The sequence below is a fragment of the Benincasa hispida genome, chromosome 8 (assembly GCF_009727055.1).
Source record: "Benincasa hispida cultivar B227 chromosome 8, ASM972705v1, whole genome shotgun sequence".
Classification (NCBI taxonomy): Eukaryota; Viridiplantae; Streptophyta; class Magnoliopsida; order Cucurbitales; family Cucurbitaceae; genus Benincasa; species Benincasa hispida.
The window spans coordinates 45,253,636-45,278,595 of record NC_052356.1 but is presented as its reverse complement, the minus strand read 5'-3'; the positions used below and the strand labels follow the sequence as shown (position 1 = coordinate 45,278,595).

The 24,960-nt window shown below is 37.6% G+C and overlaps 1 non-coding gene across 1 annotated transcript; it reads left to right on the top strand.

The window, feature by feature from the left end:
- Positions 1 to 379: 379 nt before the first annotated feature.
- On the top strand, positions 380 to 486 carry LOC120084266. Its single transcript, XR_005483631.1, has one exon. It is a non-coding gene; the product is annotated as a small nucleolar RNA R71 (small nucleolar RNA).
- Positions 487 to 24,960: the final 24,474 nt, after the last annotated feature.

Genomic DNA, 24,960 nt, shown 5'->3' with positions numbered 1-24,960 from the left:
TACTGTCTCTTATACACATCTAGATGTGTATAAGAGACAGCCACAGATGACACAACTTGCGGTCATTTGAGTGATTGCGCTGACCTGCCCTTTTTTCGCTCCCGTATTATTAATTGTGATACCTTGTATTAAACTCATCATCACAGTCATTTGATTTTGCAGGGATGCGATGGTCCCATTGTTTGCGTCATTTTCTTTGATTCTTAATATCTGATTGCTTTCCCTCCAATCCTCGTGATTTTTGGAAATACGATCAAGTATACTCTTAGACTCCTCATATATTTTGTCAAGCAGACCACCAGCGACTGCCGCATTGGTAGTGGTCTGCGAAGAGGGGTTCAATCCTTGGTTGAAAATTTTCAGTTGCAGGCAATCTAGTAAGCCATTATGTGGACAGTCTCTTACCAGCCGCTTGAACCTCGCCCAAGCATCGCTGAGCGATTCGTCATCTTTTTGTTCAAAATTTGTTATTAATTTCCTTCTCCTCAGTTGGTGGGAAATACTTCTTCATAAACTTTCCACCACCTGTTCCCACGAAGTTATCTCTACCGGTTCGAGAGAATATGCCCAATTCCTCGCCTGATCACACAAAGAAAAGGGAAACAGAGTTAGTCGAACTTCCTCGGTTGAGATATTCGAGAACACAAAAGTGTTGCAGATTTCTATGAAGCTCCGAAGGTGGGCGTGCAGGTCTTCGCCACGCCTTCCTTCAAACTGCCCAGCAGCCTGGATCATCTGCAACATTACCAGTCTTATTTCAAACCTCGATCCATCTAGCACCAGCCTCATGATTCCTGGAGAGAAATCGTAGAGGTTAGGTGACTCATAGTCCCGTATGGGTCTATTGCGGTCATTCGCAAGAAGGATGGGGTTGGCCATTATATTATTCGCGTTAACAGCCCTTGCGTCTGGTTGCTCCGCCATTCTTGGTGTTCTTTCTTGTTGTTGGTGGTGGTCTCTTAATCTTCTTTTGAATGTCCTCTCAATCTCCGGGTCGTAATTTGCCAGAGATTGAGAGTTCTGCAAAGAAATCACAAAAAAATTATCGTTAACAAACTATCGTGCCAAAGTCCCCGATAACGGCGCCAAAAACTTGATGCTCGTATTTATGAAGTGGAAATATGGATGTTATGCGTTGATGAGATTGCGTTGTGCACTCAAGTTTTCCCAGTGGAATCCAAGTGTAAATTCCTCTGAGTTTCCTGATAAGTCGAGGGTCAAGCACAGGGACTTGTGAAAACAGTATGCGTTGGTAATTTTTATGACAACTTCGCGGTAACCAAGTAAATAAATAAGTGTTGGGTTTGTTGTTTGCGTTGATGAAAAAGAAATAAATAAAGGCGGAAGATTTGAGAAAAGAAAGTTGCGTTGATAAATGCAATGAGTATGCGATGAACGGATTCAGAAGATCTTTAGCTAGCGTTACTCGGAAATGCGTCAAACTATGCGATCATGTTACTACCATGCACAGCAAGTCATTTTCCAATGTAAATGCGATGCTCCTAAATCTAGGATGCATGTGTTGAATGCAAAATATCCATAGAGCTCATCCCTAAGTCTCTACTCTTGTCCTATGCAATGATGCAAAATGCATGAAAGCAAGGTGACCGCATACAATCATATCCTATCTCTAGAAAGTATGCGATGCGTTGATAACAGATAGTGCTCATTCTTAAGCCCCTATCTCTTGTATTATGCATTCTAATCTGACTCTCCCTAGCCTAGATTCTGACCTGACCTTCCCAAGTTTAGATCCTGTCCTTAGACTACCCTCTCGAGTATCTCTAATGGACGAATGAAGCAAACATAAACAAGATAATCGTAAAGAATGAAGATTCCCTAGTTGTGCTAGCTAAATGCTTCTCAACCCATTCAACTGATTTAGCTACTCATGCATGAAGAATAGAGAGTGAACAAATATAGAGAAAAAAATTCCATTCTTATAAATGAGTTGAGTACAAAATGACAATGGAAGTTAAAGGTAGAGAGCCTGGTACCAATTCCGTTTTGACCGAGGCTTTTTACACTGAAAGCTCTATTCAGATCTAAAGATGTTTCCGCTTCCGCAAGCGTCGGCCCTCTCTCTGTCCTTGGAGCTTCCGACGCTCTCTCAAGCTTACCGACACAACTTTCTACCTCGCGTTCGCCTTAAAATGAAAGAAAACTAAGAAAAAAGACATGCGAACTGAACAACTTATTGTATAAACGGTGAACCCCTTTTCTGAAGAATGTACTTGGTATTTATAGAGCATCCATGGTGAAAGGCAGCTTCTCTCTCCCGGTTGTATATATGGGACAACTTTAATTCCTGATTGACGCGCTGAAAAATTATCACCGATAAAGCTTAATGTACTTTGTGACCGTTATCGGCTGTCAACTTAATTTGAATTCGACTGTCATCGGCTTTCTCTCCCATCGTTCTTAATTGGCCTTTCACCTAGATGCGCCCACCATGTTGCGCTGACCAAGTTACAGCGATCCTTCTTGGGAAAATGTTTGCGAGCACGATCAATACAAAGCCTTGCGGTGAAGTTACGCTCGACCAATGAATTCTTGTGATCGCAATTTCTGCATTGCGTTAACGCATATTCTACACAAAAATACAAAAATCAACTGTTCTAATGCGCTGAACGCATGCGACTGCAATATTACGAAATTGATGCTTAATGGACGCAAAATAAATATTTCATCAACGCAATCCAACATTGTTTAAGAATTTAGTATGATAACTTGCATTTCTGCCCGTTATCACACCCCCAAATTTAAACAATGCTTGTCCTCAAGCATAAGCTAAAGATTCCTTTAGCAAGTCAACCGCAAAGTTCTTTTCCTACATTTCTCAAGAATACTTCGTTCAAATCCTAAATACCATAATTTCTTTAAGTCTTATTCAATTCTCTTCTTAAAATATTTCTAAGACCTAGGGACTGCAAGTTTAATTTTCAAAAGGACTTTAATAAATTCCAGAACATTGCATGATTTATTTCAAAAAAAGAAAATTTTTCTTACCGGGGTGTCAAATGATTTTATCCTTGCACAAGTTTTATTCAAGTCTCTTCTTAAAATATTTCTAAGATCTAGGGATTGCAAGTTTAATTTTCAAAAGGACTTTACTAAATTCTGGAACATCGCATGATTTATTTCAAAAAAAGAAAATTTTTCTTACCGGGGTGTCAAATGATTTTATCCTTGCACAAAAAATTTTCTTCATTAATTTTTTTTCTGACCTTACGCTGATCCGAGTGCCTTNATTTTATCCTTGCACAAAAAATTTTCTTCATTAATATTTTGTTTTCTAACCTTGTGCTGATCTCAGTGTCTTGCCTTCGTTTTGTCTTGCCCCCATGTATGTCATGCGGACATCCAACTACGAGCAATGCACTCTTTCTCAGACTAAACTCATATCTATTTGGCAGTGGAGTTGCGGTCATTTATTTATGCGTTGATCCTGGTAACTTACTTTCGTTTTGGCTTGCCCCCATGTGTGTCATGTAGACATCCAACTACGGGTAAGTGCCTTTCACAACTTAACTCTTATCAACATGGGTTTCCCATTGCGTTGACAGTGGAGTTGTTATTCAAAAATAATTTTTTTTTATAAGAGAAAATAGCAAGGTCAAAAATAAATACCTCGCCCCAAATTTAAAATGCTGCAATGTCCTCATTGCCAAAAGATTAAAATAAGTCATGCGATGTTCTAGAATACATTGTAAAGAGAGTTTGAAAGAAAGCTAGAAAATCCCTAACTTCTAGAAATATTTTATGAGGTGACTATCTGTCACTTCCCACCCCATATTACCCTCTAAACCTGGATAGAATGGTGATTGCAGCAGTTACCAATTCTTTTCCTGGCACTTACCGCCTAACTATCCTGTTAACCTTTACTCAACCCTGAATACATACATCTTATTAATATACCAATATATTAACTTGAAACTTAACACATTTTTATTACAGGGTTACACAACATTGTTCATACATGAATATTACAACTTAGTGAGCCCCATCTTGTATACTAGTCATTAGACAGACACATGTGTACTAACTAACATAGGTTTTTAATTACTCTTCCTTCAACCTGTTTCTTTGAGTGGCAGAGCAGCAGCAGAATATTCTTTTGGGACCTGACTACTACCTGAAAGAAAACATTTGAAAATTTGAGCTAGAAGCCTAGTGAGTGAGTGAATACAAATATAAATCTCATGCTCAAAACTGGAAGCTTGAAACCATAATACTGAAACTAAAGTATGCCAAGCAAACGTATACATAAAACCTTTAAACTACCATTAAACATCATTATTCCTTAGTTGAGAACGAGCATACATCATCTAGCTCCCAACATCTGTTACCGGCCAAGACACCCATACTTCGACCTCCCTTTACTGGTATATAGCCTAGGAGACCCATACTTCGGCCTCTCATTCGGAACTACCTATGGCACATGGAGTTTTCTGTGTACCGTCAACACCTTAGGTACATTTATTCAAATACCTTCCTTACCTTCAGTATCCGGCTCACTTAAGTTATCAAGTTCTCGAATATAGCATAGAAAACTCTTTAGGATACCTTCCCTACCTTCAGTATCCCTTTTCATTATGTTTAGGAATACCAACGAATGTACTTTGACAATCTTAGGTATTTAAAACATAGTACATCAAGCTTCATTCAACCTTAGCTTTAACCCTAACTCATGCTCTATACTTTGTAAAATAAGTTGACTTAAATCATGTTGAACTAGCTTGTAAAGACTATTAGCATATGTTGGATATGGAAAACATACGTGGAAAACTCATACATTAGTAACATCATGCGTTGATAAACATTCATAAGCATTAGCAATTCCAAACTATCATTCTAGCCTAGGAGAAGATATGACTGCCCTTATCCTTAGTTGAGAGTGAACTATTAGATCTAACCCTCAATGTCAACCTTGGTCGGGGAGAACCCTTTTGCTCAATCCCTTGACGTCGTATTACCTACGTGCACGTGGTTATAACTGAGTACCATCATACCTTAGGTACTTGACTAGGATACCTTCTCATTGTCCTTCAGTATCCATCATATAACTAGTCATAAATATTTAGTTGAAAGGATACCTTCTCATTGTCCTTCAGTATCCGTCATATAAATAGTCATAAAAATTTAGTTGAAAGGATACCTTCTCATTGTCCTTCAGTATCCATCATATAACTAGTCATAAATATTTAGTTAAAAGGATACCTTCTCATTGTCCTTCAGTATCCGTCATAAACATTTAGTTGAACACTAAGGCTTAGTGCTCAAATCATCATACTAGTTCATCCATCATTCTGGTTCATCATAAAAATGGAGTTACTTAAACATACTAATAGTATTTAAACAAGATAACATATCTAAATCATGTCAATTCTATGGAAAACATGCTTTACTTAACATGAGAAACAGTTTCACAAATATGTTGCTTGGCAATCCATTTAAACAATAGCATAGGAAATATCTTCAAGAAATCATAGTTTTTAAATCATTAAAACAGTAAGTCATCACATAGTCACTCACAGTTCGTTGGCCTCTTAACGGGTTATACACCTCTCCTAGCTCTTTTTGGCCTGAAAGGACATAATTCCCGGTTAAACTACTCAGAATTCTTAGCAAAATACCTCAAATAGTTCATTTACTAATGGAACTTCCATCATCAAAGACAACTTTACTAGGAGATACTCATCATGAGTGCATTCTTTTCATGAGCGAGATCCTTATGAGCGAGATCCTCATGATCGAGATCCTCCTCATGAGCGAGATCAGCGAGATCCTCATGAACGAGATCAACGAGATCCTTATGACCGGGATCAAGCTTTTCCTGGCAAACTATCATCCTAGCGATACTAACCTTACCAGCGAGATTCAGCCCAATTTCTAGCGAGATTCCCTTCTAGAGCGAGATCCTCATCACAAAATTAGCGAGATTTCCTTCATTAGTGAGATCCTCAGCACAAAATTAGCGAGATTCCTTCATTAGCGAGATCCTCTTTCTTCATATGAGTTGTTTGCTTGTTCTTCCCAACCAGCTGTCTGCTTATGCATAGCTTCTCTATCACAAATTCAAAAATTCATAACTCAAAATCTAGCCCTCTTTTGAAGAAACTTCCTTCTACAAACATGTTTAGAATTGATTGACAACATTACTTTAAAATTTTAGCTTAAAATTCCTCGTCGTTTAATTTGGAGATTCAAAACTTCATCATTGGCCCCAATTCTAGTAGCTACCTGCCTGTTCAACAATTTTCAGTTCAAACTTGAAAATTATATAACTCGATTTTCAGGCCTCATCTTAAAAAGTTTCATTCTACAAGATTGTTCATAATTGATTAACAATATTTCCTCAAATTTTTAGCTTACAAACGCTTTGTAATTCATCTTAGAGCTTCAATTCTTCACTGATGGCCTAGATTCACCTGAGAAACGAACTCTTCGTATTTATTTTGCCCCTTTGACCTTACTCAAGCGAGTTTTCCTTCTAGCAACCCAGCCACAGAAAATAAACACAAAGAGCTTTCGAATGCCACTGAAATTACCTAAATAGCCTAAGTAGTTTGTCCAAACTAACCCAATGAACTCGACCTTCTTGCTTATATTATTGCCCACAATCCAGCATGAACCCTCCTTGTACCACCTGGCCCACTATTGGTGATGAAAGGCTAGGATTTAGCAAATTTCCTTTTGCTAACTTCACTCACAATATTACTTCAGCATCATACCTCATAAGATGGCATGGTTTCATTCATATGCTTATTATGCATTCCATCATCAACATGACCTTCCTTAGTCTAGCCGAGTGTTTCCTACTTTTACACTTAGCTACCCAATAGTCTATTTCTTCTTGCTTACATCTTCTACCATTCCTAAGACATGGCTTCATTTAGCTCATTAGAAGACATCACATTACTTACCCTTACTTGAAGTAATTAGGGTTCGGGTTTTGCACTATCTTAAGACTAAGTTGACTCTAGTGTATAGGAAAGAAATAGAAGCATATTTTTCATCATTGAAATCATACTTGGCAAAGAAACAGAATGCGGTAAACTACTAAATTTATCTATGTCAAATGATTGCAGTGATTGAAGAGGATGCGGTGATAAAACTTGTAAAACTAACATGTGATGTGATAGAGCAAAATTTGAAATAAAGATAAGGAAGAGTACACCCCCAAATTTTGCGATGTCGCCCGCATTGTATTGACACATCCATTTTTGCGGCGATCTCTCTTCTTTAGGTTGTAGTGATGGAATAAGATAAGTACTTCTTCGTGTAATATCTCCGCAATCCAACGCCTCGATCATTGCAAGAAAAACAAAGAGAGAGTCAAATTATTTTAAACAAAATAAAACTCGTTATCGCTTTTTTATTAATTTTTATTTTTTATTATTTATTATTTATTTTATTTTTATTTTTATTTTTATTTTTATTTTTATTTTTTTTGAAATAGCAATAATAAAATAAGAATATATAAAGATTAAAAGGATAAAACGTAGATTTCGAATAATGGTGAAGAATTGAAGAGTTGATGCTTCCAAAAACTTGTGTCCCTGATATGTTGCGATCATTTCACATCCATGGTGGCTTTTCTCTATTTTCTTTGTCCTCTAGGATCTTTACTGCCTTAATCCGGAATTTTTTCCCATGAATGCTCATTACAATTTTCCCCTTTCGCACATCGATTTGAGCACAACCGGTTGAAAAGAATGGTCGTCCCAATATGATGGGCGCGTCTTCATCCGCTTTATAATCCAAAATGAGGAAGTCTGTCGGCAGGATGAATTTATCGATTGAGATTGCGGTATTTTTCAACTCTCCTTCAGGAGTATTCGAGATCTATCCACGAGTAAGAGAGTTTCCTTTACGGGCATAAGTGTGCTGGCATTCAATTGTTTGAAGATTGACAACGACATTATGTTTATACTTGCCCCAAGGTCGCATAGTGCTTGGCCACTGAAGGTCCCTCCGATAAAGCAAGAGATCGTGAAGATTCCTGGGTCGCCCATTTTAGGTGGGATCATAGCATTTTGGGCTGCAATCACTATTGCGATATTTTCTTCCTCAATTTGTTCCTCTTTCAATCTTTACGAAGTTACTGGTGGTTGGACTTCTTTTGTCTCAAGAACTAGAGGCTTATGAGTGGATGCAACTTCAGGGCTTATTTTCTCGAGCTTCTCCAAACTATAGGTCAACGGGTCTTCGGTCATCACCGCATTCAAGTTGGTCACAATGCGCTTCTTCCCTTTCTCTGCAGTCATGTCATCATTTAGCAAGGAGACTGCTAAGCATTGTTCCTTCTCGTTACCCTCAGCATTGCGAGGGAGCTCAGTTGAGCTCGGCAACGCTCCTTACGCTCTGTTTTTCAGCCCGCCCGCAATTTTTCCCTTTTGGATTTTGAGGTTTCTTATGGATGTATCTTGGTTCTGAAGCACTTATTCGTTTTTCTAAATATATTGCTTCAGCAAGCTTTCTAAGGCCGAAGATTACGGTGGTTGTGAGCTGCAAGCTTGCCTTTGCGCTGGATTGTTGTTTTGCGAGAAAAACTCGGTGGCCCTCCTTTTTGTGCCACAGGTTGAAAGTTTTGTTGTTGATTTTTCCACACAAAATTTGGGTGGTTTCGCCACTCGGGGTTATATGTATTGGAATAGAGATTATATCTTATACCTGTCTCTTATACACATCTAGATGTGTATAAGAGACAGATCCAGGTCTTATTTTCTCGAGCTTCTCCAAACTATAGGTCAACGGGTCTTCGGTTATCACCGCATTCAAGTTGGTCACAATGCGCTTCTCCCCCTGTCTCTTATACACATCTAGATGTGTATAAGAGACAGGAGCTCCTTTTTGTGCCACAGGTTGAAAGTTTTGTTGTTGATTTTTCCACACAAAATTTGGGTGGTTTCGCCACTCGGGGTTATATGTATTGGAATAGAGATTATATCTTATACAGCATACCAACTGCAGGTTTGTTGGGAATTCCTCCATCGGGTGAGCATTACCACAAATAACACAACTTGCGGTCGTTTGAGTGATTGTGCTGACCTGCCCTTTTTTCATTCTCGTATTATTAATTGCGATGCCTTGTATTAAACTCATCATCGCAGTCATTTGATTTTATAGGGATGCGATGGCCCCATTGTTTGCGTCATTTTCTTTGATTCTTAATCTCTGATCGTTTTCCCTCTAATCCACGTGATTTTTGAAAATGCGATCAAGTATACTCTTAGCCTCCTCATATATTTTTTCGAGCAGACCACCAGTGGCTGCCGCATTGGCAGCGATCTGCGAAGAGGGGTTCAACTCTTAGTAGAAAATTTCCATTTGCACTAAATCTTGTAAGCCATTGTGTGGACAGTCTTTTACCAGCCGCTTGAACCTCGCCCAAGCATCGCTAAGCGATTCATCATCTTCTTGTTCAAAATTTGTTATTAATTTCCTTCTCCTAGCATTCTCAATTGGTGGAAAATACTTCTTCATAAACTTTTCCATCACTTGTTCCCACGAAGTTATGTCTCCCGGTTCGAGAGAATATGCCCAATTCCTCGCCTGATCACACAAAGAAAAGGGAAACAGAGTTAGTCGAACTTCCTCGGTTGAGATATTCGAGAACACAAAAGTGTTGCAGATTTCTATGAAGCTCCGAAGGTGGGCGTGCAGGTCTTCGCCACGCCTTCCTTCAAACTGCCCAGCAGCCTGGATCATCTGCAACATTACCAGTCTTATTTCAAACCTCAATCCATCTAGCACCAGCCTCATGATTCCTGGAGAGAAATCGTAGAGGTTAGGTGACTCATAGTCCCGTATGGGTCTATTGCGGTCATTCGCAAGAAGGATGGGGTTGGCCATTATATTATTCGCGTTAACAGCCCTTGCGTCTGGTTGCTCCGCCATTCTTGGTGTTCTTTCTTGTTGTTGGTGGTGGTCTCTTAATCTTCTTTTGAATGTCCTCTCAATCTCCGGGTCGTAATTTGCCAGAGATTGAGAGTTCTGCAAAGAAATCACAAAAAAATTATCGTTAACAAACTATCGTGCCAAAGTCCCCGATAACGGCGCCAAAAACTTGATGCTCGTATTTATGAAATGGAAATATGGATGTTATGCGTTGATGAGATTGCGTTGTGCACTCAAGTTTTCTCAGCGGAATCCAAGTGTAAATTCCTCTAAGTTTCCTGATAAGTCGAGGGTCGAGCACAGAGACTTGTGAAAACAGAATGCGTTGGTAATTTTTATGACAACTTTACGGTAACCAAGTAAATAAATAAGTGTTGGATTTGTTGTTTGCATTGATGAAAAAGAAATAAATAAAGGCGGCGAATTTGAGAAAAGAAAGTTGCGTTGATAGATGCAATAAGTATGCGATGAATGGGTTGAGAAGATCTTTAGCTAGCGTTACTCGGGAATGCGTCAGACTATGCGATCATCTTACTACCATGCACAGCATGTCATTTTCCTATGTAAATGCGAAGCTCCTAAATCTAGGACGCTTGTGTTGAATGCAAATTGTCCATAGAGCTCACCTTTAAGTCTCTACTCTTGTCCTATGCGATGATGCAAAATGCATGAAAGCAAGGTGACCGCATACAATCATATCCTATCTCTAGGAAGCATGCGATGCGTTGATAACAAATAGTGCTCATTCTTAAGCCCCTATCTCTTGTATTATGCATTCTAATCTGACTCTCCCTAGCCTAGATTCTGACCTGACCTTCCCAAGTCTAGATCCTATCCTTAGACTACCCTCTCGAGTATCTCTAATGGACGAATGAAGCATACATAAACAAGATAATCGCAAAGAATGAAGATTCCATAGTTGTGCTAGCTAAATGCTTCTCAACCCATTCAACTGATTTAGCTACTCATGCGTGAAGAATAGAGAGTGAACAGATATAGAGAAAAAAATTCCATTCTTATAAATGAGTTGAGTACAAAATGACAATGGAAGTTAAAAGTAGAGAGCCTGGTAGCAATTTCTTGCTGACCGAGGCTTTTTACACTGAAAGCTCTATTCTGATCTAAAGATGTTCCCGCTTCTGAGGCGTCAGCCCTCTCTCTGTCCTTGGACCTTTCAGCGCTCTTCCAAGCTTACCGAAATGATCTACCGGCATAACTTTCTACCTCGAGTCCGCCTTAAAATGAAAGAAAACTAAGAACAAAGACGTGCGAACTGAACATTTTGTTGTAAAAACGGTGAACCCCTTTTCTGAAGAATGCACTTGGTATTTATAGAGCATCCAGGGTGAAAGGCGGCTTCTCTCTCCCGATTGTACAGTTGGGACAGCTTTAATTTCTGATTGATGAGTCGAATAATTATCACTGATAAAGCTGAATGTACTTTATGACCATTATTGGCTGTCAACTTAATTTGGATTCGACTGTCATCAGCTTTCTGTGTCATCGCTCTTAATTGGCCTTTCACCCAGATGCGCCCACCATGTTGCACTGACCAAGTTGGGGCGATCCTTCTTCGGCGAATGTTTGCGAGCACTATCAACGCAAAGCCTTGCGGTGAAGTTACGCTCGACCAATGAATTCTTATGATCGCAATCTTTGCATTGCGTTAACGAATATTCTGCACAAAAATACAAAAATCAACTGTTCTAATGCGCTGAACGCATGCGACCGCAATATTACGAAATTGATGCTTAATGGACACAAAATACATATTTCATCAACGCAATCCAACATTGTTTAAGAATTTAGCATTACGATAACATGTTGACTTCTTCATCTAGGACCCCATTAAAGAAAGCATTGTTGAAATCTAACTATCTTAGCTGCCACCCTTTAGATACAGCAAGGTTGATGATGATCCAGATGGTTGATGCCTTTACCACTAGACTAAATGTCTCGAAGAAATCAATGCCCAGATTTTGATGGAAGCCTTTTGCTACTAGTCGTGCCTTGTAGCATAGAATGGAGCCATTTGGACTCCTTTTGATTCTAAATATCCACTTATTTCCCATAATATTCATCGATGGTGATGGAGGAACTAATGTCCAGGTCTTGTTTCTCATCATTGTTGTGAATTCTTCACTTATAGCCTTGTTCCATTGAGTGGTCTTTAGCACATCAGTGACTCTTGTAGTTTCGGTTAGGGACTAGTCTTTTTTAGTGTGAGAGGACAAGATTTTGGGTTTAAATATCCCTGCCTTTGCTAGGGTAACCATTGATGATTTGGTAATAGTATAGGTTTTGGGACTAGATTAGATGTGGCTGTGATGGGAGGCATATTCAGTTGTTGATCAGATGGGGTTGGTTATGGTGGGACAGTGGGTGTGGATTGAGGATTTTAGATAGGACGTTGGGCAGTGTGGGTGATATCACGTGTTGAATAGGATGGTGAGGGATCAGTAGATCAGTCTGCTTGCAGTGGTAAATCTGGTAGGGGCGGGTTGTCTGTAGTGTTACCTATTGGTGATTGGGTGTAGGGTGGTCTGATTATCAGTGAGGGTGAGAAGGTAGATATGGGGGGCATAGAGTCACTGTGCGGGGTGTCTGGATTGAGAGGTAGCCAATGAACCGGGTAGACTGTGGCTTCTTACTTGTCTATCCTACAAGCTAAAAGAGACACTTGACAAGGAAAGTCAGTTTCATAAAAAATGACATGTCGAGATATAAAGAGCCTACCATTTGAGCTGAGACATTTATATCCTTTGTGATTCACAACAGGTCCTAGGTAGGTGCAGTTCTCTGTGCAATAGTTCAGCTTATGTGAGTTGTATGTTCTTAAGCAAGGGAAGCAGGCACACCCAAAGATTCGAAGGACCTCAAACTTGAGTCTCTTTTTAAACATTACCTCCATTGGTGATTGTCCTTTTAGGACAGGGGTAGGAAAGCCATTGATTAGTAGTGTTGAGTATAGGAACGCATCCCACCAGTGATGTAAGGGAAGGTGTGTTTGGGCAAGTAGGTTTACGCCAGTGTCCACTGTATGTCTATGTTTTCGCTCAACTCTTCCATTTTGTGCTGAAGTGTATGGACAGATATATTTAGAGGAGATGCCAAGTTGATGGCAGACCTTGTGTATTTTGACAAATTCTCCGCTATTATCAGACTATAGAGACTTGATTAGGGTGTTGAATTGAGTTGGGATCATGGTGAGAAGGTGCTGAAACGCTGCATATGAATCACTTTTTAGTCTTATAGGGTAGATCCATGTGTACCTACTGTGATCATCAACAAAGATAGCATAGTATTTGTAACCATCTGTCGACAAGAGAGGGGATGGACCCCAAAGATCAGTATGTATGAGTTCAAAGATTGCAGATGCTCTTGAGTTAGAGTTAGGGAATGCTAAAGAATGCGATTTTCCATAGCTACAAGATTCACAAAATTTGAGAACTTCATTAGATGATATTGAAAGATTACAGTTTTTGATAATAAACTCTAGTATTTTTTATGATGGATGACCAAGGCATTTATGCCATGTAATCTTAGACACCCTATATTTAGAAGATAAGATAAGAGTAGAAAGATTTTTATTTTTGTACACTGGTTGTAGTGGGGCTCTGTTCTCTACTGACTTTGAGCTAACTTCTACATCTTCTAACTGGTATAGTCTATCTTTAAGCATTCCCTTCATTATCATTTGTTTCATACCCTTGTCCTTAACAAGACAGTAATCCTTGTGAAATTCAATAAACACATTATTGTCTCTTGTTAACTTATATATACTGAGCAGATTTTTAGCTATGGTTTGCACACATAACATGTCAATCAATTTCAGATTGCAGATATCACTAGACAGACAGGCATTCCCAACATGAGATATCTCTAGAGTATTACCATTAGCTACAGTGACTGCTTCAGTACCTGAGTATTCAATCAGGTTGCCAAGGTTTTTGAAATCTGAGGTGACATGATTAGAGGCACCACTATTAGTATACCAGTTTGCATCAGTCATGTTTTCATGATTTGTCAGAAAGGGATTGCTTCCATAAGCAATGGCTAGAGCAGTCGGATAAGGTTGTTTGTTCTTGGCTTTATTGTTGGTGAAGGCTTGTCCTTTGTTTTAGGGAGGGTTTGGGACAAATTCTCGATTATACCTATTGAAGCAGTAGAAGGCTATGTCTCTAATCTTTCCACAGACCTGGAAGACAGGTTTGTTGTTGTTCCTTCCTCTACCTCGACCTCTACCATGGCCTCCTCCACCTCGTTGTCCTCCACCAGTTGACTGATTGTTGTTGTTGTTGGTAGGTTTGTTATTTTGGTTGGCATGTCTTGTATTGGTCATATTTACTAATGCATTTCTAACTTGATTGAAGCCTACCATCGTCTTCTGGTTCGTTTCATATTCCAACCTTTTTTCATACAGGAGAAGCTCTGATTGCATATCCAGCAACGATATTTCTGCTTTCCTTTATATTGTGGCCACGATAGCATTATACTCTTCATCAAGCCCTAGTAGTACCTGCCAAATAAGAGCTCTCGATGGCACTGGACTACCAGCCTGCTCGAGATTATCAGCATTCATTTTCATAGTTCATAGGTAATCTTCCATTTTCAAGTTATCTTTTCTGGTCATTTGAAACACATGTCTCAGATAATCTTCCTCAGCCCTAAACTGAACTTCAAACAATTGTTGGACGTTGGTCCACAAATCCCTTGCACATTCACACCCCATGACTTGAATGATGACCTCAGGTGTCATGGAGTTGTATAGCCAGCCAAGTCGGAGTTGATCTACAGCCATCCACGTTTCGTATTGAGGATTTACCTCATGTGTAGTCGACGAACTAGAAGCTCCACTGTTGGGACTCCCTTCTAAGCTAAACGGTCCAGTTCCTGCTCCAGTCGTTCCAGTCGGCATACTCTCACCAACTGTAGATTGCAAAAACATTGAGGGACATACTTTTTGTCCGGTTAGGTGTTCTTTGAGTCTATGGCTTCGAAGGATTGGAAGCGCTAGGTTTTTCCAGAGAAGGAAGTTGCTGCGATCGAGTTTGATGGAGGTTATCTGATTGAGAAGTTGATTTAGGGGTAGGCTGCTCAAGTTGGTTGTGCCAAAGTTGTTTCCCAGGTTGCCTTGATTGACGTTGGTCATTATGACGCTCTGATACCAAGATAGAAACGGAAATTGAAAGGGCAATAGCCGTTAGGAGAGGAAAACGAAAGGTCAGCAAAAGATGAAAGGTTTCAGTAGAAGTTTTCTTGTATTTTTCTCATATCATACACTATACAGGGGATGCACCCATTATACAATAGGAATCCCTAATTTTGGGATTTTAATGATAAATGAATATGAGTAAATGGAATAATAATAATACATATGTTGTCATTTGATTGGTTCTTCTATAACCAATTATATTCTTTCTGTTATCTGGTAAATCTGTAATTATGAGAACTTGCCTTGCTGACTAGGTTGTTGAGTTGTCTTCTCTTTGGTAACTTGGCTGTCCATGTTGGCATCCTTAATAATCATTTGTAGCACCTTACAACTTCTTGTAACAACTACAAAGTGGGTCGCATGTAATAGTATTACAGGATGAGATACCCAATTTCATCCATATACTTATTAGACCATTTAGGCTATGCACTGTCAACTTGATCTTGTTTATGTCACTACATAAAGCTACAGCATTCAGACTATAGCCAAGGATGCGTTTATTGGATTTTCATAATAAGATGCAAAATCAAAAAGTCATTATTATTGGTAAAATAGAATGTTTAACACAAACTGCGAGTTCTAGGACATTCCCAACATATGCAAAGCAACAAAACCTGACTTTTGTGAAATCGTTGGGCCTCTAATACTTTTACACTTATGGGCTTGGGAACGATTTCCAATAATGACTCCAAAGCTTTGACATGTCAATGATGATCGATTATTTGGACAAGCCTATGGTTCTTGGTATGTTATTTAAATTTAATTTAATTTAACAAATATTTTTTATATGATTGGTATAGTTAATTTAAAATCTAAAATATTAATTTAATAATATAGGTGGAGAGACAAATTTTGTATAACTAGGTCAGCTATACATGTAGTTAGTCAATATAGATACATGTTTGATCTGTTTCAACCTGGTCAGGTACATGAATACTGAACTTAATTGAATTTTTTATACATATTTTTAATGAACTTGTCTTTAATATTTTATCTTTCAGATTATTTTGGAGTCTTAAAAAGTTGTCATAGACAATTTGCCCAATTTCTGTACAAACAATTAAGACATATAGCAGACGATAAGTCCTCTCATATGTTTCCACATTGGTAAGTGGCATTTTCCTAAGAAGGTGATCAAACAATTTAGCCTCCAATTGGATCTCCCATCAGAATGCAATACTGAATCTCTACTGCATGACATCGACCTAACAATTGGAAATTGTTCTGAAAAGGTTGCACATTTGGTAGTGCAATGGCACTATCGTGCAAGGTTTATTGCAATGGGGGTTCTAATTAGGCAATTTGATAGGGATGCAACTCAAAATTACATCAATTGGTACAATCATATAAAAAGGTACTATGTTACTCATTCGGGAGCAGTTGTGGGTCATCCAATACATAGATAAATATTGTCTAATTATTTTTAATTTAAATTTATTTTAAATATTGTCTAATTGTTTTATAATTCACAAAGATCGAATAACAGTCACTTTCATGATGTTGCAAGTGATCTAAACTAGGTCCTTATTATATATAGTAATAACGAGAGTTATATGGAGGAGATACATTATATGTATGACATACCTAATGCTCCTCCATCAGTTCTTAGACATAAGGGACGTGCTCGAGTAGAAGAAGATGAGTTTGATGAGGTCGACCATGTGAGTTGTAAACATTAAATACATTCTATAAAGTTGTTATTGAACATGTAAATTGCACTTGTAATAGCCTAAATCCAATGAACTAACAAACCCCTAGCTATAGCATGAATATTTGAGCTTTATATAGAGACATCAAAGTGGATCAAGTTCGAGTATATAGCCAAAGTGGTCTATAAGTATAAGGACAGAGTTGGGTACCTTATCCTGGGGACACTATGGATGTGGCCCGCTTTGTATTTGATACAAACAAAGTGATTCCGAAATCATTCATGTAGAGACATGCGAGTGAGGGCATCCTATACAAATGATATTTGCATAAGACCGAACCATGAAATAGTCACTTTTCTTGATAACACTATTTACTCGATGATCTAAGGTAACTCAATCTCAATCTTGAGCTAACTATGTACTCTTCTTTATTTGAGATTGTTCTTTAATCTGCATGGTTGAGAATGGTTCAACATCGTCACTCAATAAGTCTCCCATCTTATGGGGTAAGACTGGGTAGATAGTTGGGGACATAGTCATGCAAGATGAAATTCACTCCTACCCATTTCAGGGTTAGCAAATAGGTTATTCCCTTAAGTACTGACTCCTAGTCTTGAACAAGGGACTGCACCCTCTCTATGACTGAGAGTGACCTTGTTTATTGGTTGAATCATAAACTAATTGTTCATTAGTAGATCAATGGAGACTTAAGAAGCAAGATGTTTTACTGGGGTAAAATGGTAATTTTGACCCAGTTGTTAATACGAACAACCTGTGAATGATTGAATTAATGATCGTGGCTAAATCAAGTGGATAGAAATAGATCTACAGTGAGAAGAGTGCAGCTACTGGAATATAGTGGAGTGACTCGGTAGTTAACGAATTTTGGTTAATTTGATTAAAAGAGTTTAGCCAATTAATCTCGAATAGTTGGAGCTAATGATTTGTATGTCCATTAGTCCCCCTACTAGTTCATAAACGGACTAAACCTTGGAATAGTGTCTAATTAAACGTTTAAATATGATCTAAATATGAACAGGGATTCATATAAATTCAGATTATGGGAATTATTAACTATATACGATATAATTAAACGTTTAATTATTGAATTAAATGAAATTGGAGTATTGAAAAATATTTAAATATGATCTAAATATGAACAGGGATTCATATAAAGAATTGGTGGTTTAGTGATTTAATATTTGATATTAAATTATGTTGATTAATTAAATTATTTATTTATTTATTTAAAACTAATATAATCTGAAATTAATTATTTGAACTAATTTTATTTAAAATCTAAATTTTAATTTTGTGATTTAAAATTAAATTTGATTTTCAATTTTTAATGATTTTTATGAAAATCATTTTGAATTAGAAAAATTAATGAAAATGGATTTCTTCCACTTTTACCACATTTAGTTTCACTTTCTTTTTTAATTGTTCAGTGTCAATTTCTAATGTATTTCACTTGCATGATTAATTTTGATAAAAATGAGTTCTTAATTTGAAAAAATCATTCATGCAATTGAGTTTTTTTAGAGAGAAATGTGTTCTCTCAGACTCTTCACACCAAACTCTCTCATCTCCAAAAATTCCCTAAAGTTCATTCTCATTTTGGATCCCAAAATCCAATCTAAGGCCAGAGGATAGTAGGGAAGACACTGTGGTGGTCTATATCTTGTTGGAGAAGAGATTTCAGCTTGAGATTGGAGCTTTGAAGAGATTCTACAAAGGTTGTTCTCTTCAAACCCTATTTTCAGTCTTTTAGAACATGCATGCTTAATCTCTAAAATTAATGGAATTAAAGTGCTTAAGATCCGAATTGCTTTCGCATCTTGATTGTCAACACCAACAATTGGTATCAAAGCATGATTGAAGCACTCAATTTACATTAATTTTAGCTTAGTGGGTGTTGTTCATAGGTTGTATGAAATGGGTGATGATATAAATATTTTTTAGTTTTGACATTAGATTTCTCTCCAATTCCGTTGCAGAAGATGTAATTGGTTCTTTGTTTATGGGGCTTAATGTGTGATTAAGAGGCTGTAAATTTGTCAGAGTCAATAGATGTAACGACCCAACCCCCTAGGACTCAAGTTTGGCCGTTACAAAACGCATGCATGCATGGAACTTAAAACGACACCCTTTTTATAGTGAAATAAATGCTAAATAAATGAGTTGAACTCAAAAGACCTTCGTTAAATCCAAATATTAAAACAGACGAAAAGATACCCATAAACCATAAATGATAATAAATAGGTCTGAACACAAATCTTAATGATATGTTTCAAACATCAAATTTAAAGTTGGAAAACATGGAAGGAAAATCTAAATACCATGAGCAAAAGCATAAAACTGGTCCCAGTGGCTCGATCACGGATTCCGCGTGTCAATCGCTGGTGCATTTCTACCTTTACCTGAAACAACAACATGAGAAATGATTAGTATAAAATACTCAGTAAGTAACCCCACTATTGAGGTCAAGTTAGGCATCTATGTCCTCTAGATGCCTACCTCTGGTAGAAACATACAAACTTCTCTAGTCCTCATGAGACACATACATACATGAAAATCTGATTTTTATCCTGCTGTAGTTAAGTATGCCCACTACCTTTAGTAAGTCCCGTAGGACCCACAACCTCTGGTGAATCTCGAAGGAAACACAACCTCTAGTGAATCTCAAAGGAAACACAACCCCTGGTGAATCCCGAAGGAAACACAACCCCTGGTGAATCCCGAAGGAAACACAACCCCTGGTGAATCCCGAAGGAAACACAACCCCGGTGAATCCCGAAGGAAACACAACCCCGATGAATCCCGAAGGAAACACAACCCCGGTGAATCTCGAAGGAAACACAACCCCGGTGAATCCCGAAGGAAACACAACCCCTAGTGAATGTCGAAGGAAGCACAACCTCTGGTGAATCCGAAGGAAACACAACATCTAGTGGACATCGAACTAATGTATAAGGACACTATCACAGTCTCAACATCACAAGTATCACAACATGGTTCTATAACATACATATACACCTCAACATCATGGCTCTACAACATACACATATGCCTCAATATTCTCATATCAAATACAACCTCGTGGAATCAAGTATCATCTCATGCTAGCATGTAAGTATCTAAGTGCACAAATAAATCTTTCAGATCTTCATATAAGAACATACATCAGTTATACTATACTATCTGTCTATCATGCTATCGTTTTGTCATAACATTCAACTATCAAGCTAGCATATATCTAGTATCTGGCCCATGGGCAGTTCCAGTAGTAAGATTACTTACCTCGAAGTTAAATCCAAAGAAACCCAAGCAAGCTTATCCTTTTCTAGCCAAGCAACACCTAAAATAAATCTAATATTTAAATCAATATTTTGGGTCTAACTCTAATTAACATAATTATTCAATGATCTCCAATTTAACTTTACCTAAACTATGGCTCAGTCTAAACTTAATTCCAAAACCCCATTTTGTTAGCTACCTGAACATACACAAATTCCAAAATTAATAAATTAATTCTCCACAATTAATCTTAATTTAAAATAACCAACCAACAACTTACTCCAAACTTACCAAACTTCAAAAGAAAATTGGCCTTTACTTTGATGAGCAACGCCCCTAAACATCTGAAGTCTTGAATCTAAAGTCCAAACCCAAGAGATATTAACAATTTTAACCCAAAACCAAAACATATAAAATTTAATCTAACAATCCCCAAACCAAACCATAATGGGAGTTACCAAGCCTTGGAACTTACCAAATCGCCACGAAGAAGGAACTTCAACACCCACTTGACACCGCATAAATTCTCCTCCAAAGCCCCCAATTAACTTTTATATGCAAAGAGGAACACAATTAAAAACCCAAGTCATAACAAGTGATCCAGAAACCAACCAAGAACAACAAAAACACCCAAAAACTTACGCAAAAATAACACCCAAAAACTTACACAAAAATCTTACTCCAACCAAGATTCGATCAGAACCAAGTGGCAAAGGAGATCTGCGGTGGAAGCTGGTTCGATGGCAAGGTGGAACTGATGGCGAAGGGAGGGAACGACTAGTTGGGAGTGCAAATGTCTAGGCAGCACAGACCTGGGCGGCTGGGCGTCGACGACGCGGCTTCAGTTGGCTAGAGCAGATCTAGGCAGCGGCTTCGGTGGTTGATCGACGAACGGCGCCGCGGAGCATAAATGGACATCCCAGTCGGCAACTAGATCTCGCAAGGATGGATGATCCAATCGACAGCTGGACGATGTGACGTCGAACGGGGGGAAAAGGGTTGGACGGTGCATGACAGCTCGACTAAAGCCGATTCTAGCGATGATGAACAACGAGCGGCGAAGCTAGAGCTGAGGAGGAGTCTCGACAACGTGGGGAAGAAGAAGAAAGGAAGGGGAAAAAAAAAGAGGAAAAAGGAAAAGGAAAGAAAAAGAAAAGGAATAAAATCCTTCATATTCCCCTTTATTTTTTTTTTTCCCCATTCTCTTCCTTTCCATTTTTAAAACAATAATTCTTGCCCTTGATTTCCAACACTAAACTCCAGAATTAATTTTCAATATAATTTCCACTTAAATGATTTAAATTCCAGCAATTACACTTAAATGTCCAAATTTCCAAAAATGCCCTCAATTAATATAAATTACTGAAATTACATTAGAAATAAATAAAAATTGGGGTGTTATAATAGAGATGTGAGATAATAAATTGGTTTATCGCTTAGACATCGCAGGTTAAATCCAAATATAAATATTATACTTGGATAATCACCTAGACTTAGGTTGTTTTTAGCTGGAATATACCTAAGTGAATATTTATTCAAAACAAATAGAACACTTCAATGGAGATTAATAATATATAACATATATTGTTTTTAGTTCTCACATCCCTAAGAGTTCACACCATAAGATTCATGCTCCGTTTCGAGTCACCCTGGGAGTGACCTCCATTCAGAAAGTGTTTGCATGGGTCAATAGCAAGGTGAATAGGGAAGTTGTTCATAGTAAGTGGAAGAAGGAAGTGTGTTAATACATCCTATGGTCTACTCCATTAGGTTGGACCATGAGATTCTTATGTTGCGCTTGTTGTCATTTTTAGGCACAGTTAGCTAGTCATCCCTTTAGCGACTATCCCCTCGGAAGATTGTAACATGGGCTTCGGAACAACTCAAACTTTAAAAATGGATAGGGTCTCTTAGATCGATTCCCAACTTTGACTCTCCAATTCAGTAGCATTGTTGGGGCCAACCTTAAAGTCTAGAAATGGAGGATTACACTTACAAGAGTTACTAAGTGTTAGTATGTTCTTGACCGAAAACGGTAACTAAATGACCATAGGATTAAAGAGTTTCTGGAGTTAGTATTTAGTCAAGAATGTCTTGCTTCAGTGAAGAAGTATTTTGACTGCCCCTCGGTAGCTTCTATTCTGACTCACTAAAGTATCGTTGCAAATAAATATGAAAATTGAGTATATTATTGCTTTTTGCTAAATTTTGATTGGGTTTAAAAAGCAAATTATCAATTAGAATTTGTTGATATTTTCAGCATATCAAATCCTTCTAAACAAATGCTCGCTTCTAATAAATTTAACGGTTTTAAATATTCAACATGGAATACAAATATAAACTCAATACTAGCAGATGATGATTTAAAATCCGCTTTAACAGAGAAATATCAAATAACTCCCAGCTCATCTGCAAACCAAATAGTTTTGAATGCTTATGACAAATGGATTAGAGCAAATGATAAGGCTCAAATCTATATATTAGTAAGCATACCCCATACACTAGCTAAGAAATACGAGAGCATCGTTTCCTCTAAAGAAATCATGGATTTGATACAGACATTGTTTGGACAATCTGTCAAGCCCAATACTCTCAATAGTATTTATAACTTTGACATGTAGGATAGAACCTCTATTAACGAACATGTTTTAGATATGTTGAAAGTAATAAACAGGAATTTCATAAATGAGAAAACTAAGAAAGCACAAAAAAGTAAATATGATTATTGGTTGTTGAAACATGTTTAGTGGAAAATGATAAATTAACTTAGATATTGGATTCAGGTGCCGCTAGTCTTGCTCAGGAAACTAGTCCTTGGAAGTAGCTTACAAAAAGCAAGACAACCTTTAAGGTAGGGACTGAAGAGGTTGTCTCAGCTAAAACAGTAGAAAATATTAAGTTATTTATTGAAGATAGATTCATTTTACTTGAAAATGTTTATTATGTTTCTGCTATGAGGAGGAATTTAATATCTAAATCATATTTGCTAAAACAAAAATATAAACTTTCTTTTGAAGTTAAGGAAGTGTTCATTATTTCAAAGGGTATTAATATATGTTCTGCAAAACTAGAAAATAACTTTTATATGTTAAAGCCAACTAAGGTAAAAGTTGTTTTAAATATATAGATGTTTAAGACTTGGTCATATTAATCTCAATAGGATTGGAGGATTGGGAGATTAGTTAAAAGTGGACTCCTAAATTAGATAGAAAACAACTCTATACCACCGTGTGAGTCTTGTTTTGAGGGTAAGATGACCAAAAGATCTTTTTCGGGAAAAAAACTTAGAGCCAAAAAATCCTTAGAGCTTGTGTATTCAGACCTCTGTGGTTTGATGAATATTAAAGCATAAGAAGGGTATGAATATTTCATCAATTTTATTGATGATTATTCTAGATATAGCTATATTTACCTAATACATCATAAGTTTGAAACTTTTGAAAAGTTCAAGGAGTATAAGGCAGAGGTTGAAAACCAGTTAGGTAAAAGGATTAAAACACTTCGATCAGATGGAGGTGGAGACTAATGGACTTGAAATTCCATGATCATTTGATAGAATACAGAATTTAGTCTCAGTTCATATCACCCAGTACACCTCAACAAAATGGTGTAGCGGAAAGGAGACATAGAACCCTGTTGGACATGGTTCATTCAATGATAAGTTATACTCAGTTGCCTAATTAATTTTGGGAACATGCTATAGAGAATGCTATTTATATTTTAAACATGGTTTCCTCGAAAAGTGTTTCAAAAAAACCTTACGAGTAATGGAGAAGGCATAAAAGTATTTTACGTCACTTTAGAATTTGGGGATGTCCAACACATGTACTGGAATAAAACTCAAAGAAACTGGAACGCCATTCAAAAGTATGTCTATTTGTAGGATACCCCAAAGAGACAAAAGGTGGTTTATTTTATGATCCTCAGGAGAACAAAGTATTTGTATCGACAAATGCAACATTCTTAGAGGAGGACTACATAAGAAATCATTAATCTCACAATAAGCTCGTATCGAAGAAACTGCAGATAAATCAACAAATGTTGTTGATTAGGCTGATCCTTAAACAAGAGTTGTTAATAAAACTAGTCCATCACATCCTTCTCCTGAGTTTAGATTACCTCAACATAGTGGGAGCATTTTGAAGGAACTCTTGACGAAGAGCATCCATGAGCGCTTCGGATATTTCTGATTTCATTGTGACTGAAATACAACACTTACATTCTAACAGATAGTTATGTAAATTTATACTAATTAACGGCATGCTTTGAGAAATAAAATACAAGGGATTTAGTTCACATACCAATTGAAGACTCTCTTAAAAAACCGAACTCAATGCATCGGAAGAACCACTACAAACTCTATCGCCCAGCAAATCAGTCGGCTACAGCAGCACAATCATCTACACGAACGGTAGCAACACGAACAAGCATGAGCAAGCAGAAGCGGGGACGACAGCACCAGTTGGAGCCCTTGGTATTCTCGGAGTGAGAATCCAAAGTGTGGTCTATGGTGAATTTGATAGAGGTCGGAGGAATAGGCTGATCGTGTAGACAATAAGCAAATGGGAGAGAAAGTTATCATATAGCGGAGTGCTTATCATTTAGACAAAGCTACATGATCATGTAGGTTTTACTAAGCAATCGTCTAGTAATAGGTAAACGATCGTTTAGAAAACGTGGCACGCTAGGCAATCATTTAGGAAAGCTAAGTGATCGTTTAGACAATGAGACTCTATCGTATAGGCTACTAGGCTACCGATACTTTTTTTCACACCGATTGCGATTTTTCGAACCTTTTTGCCAAATGAAACAAATTTTCATTTTATTCTTCGGTTACCATAACCAAATACGGCTTCTCCCACTAACGCACGATTGAGGAGAACATTTCGGCCAATT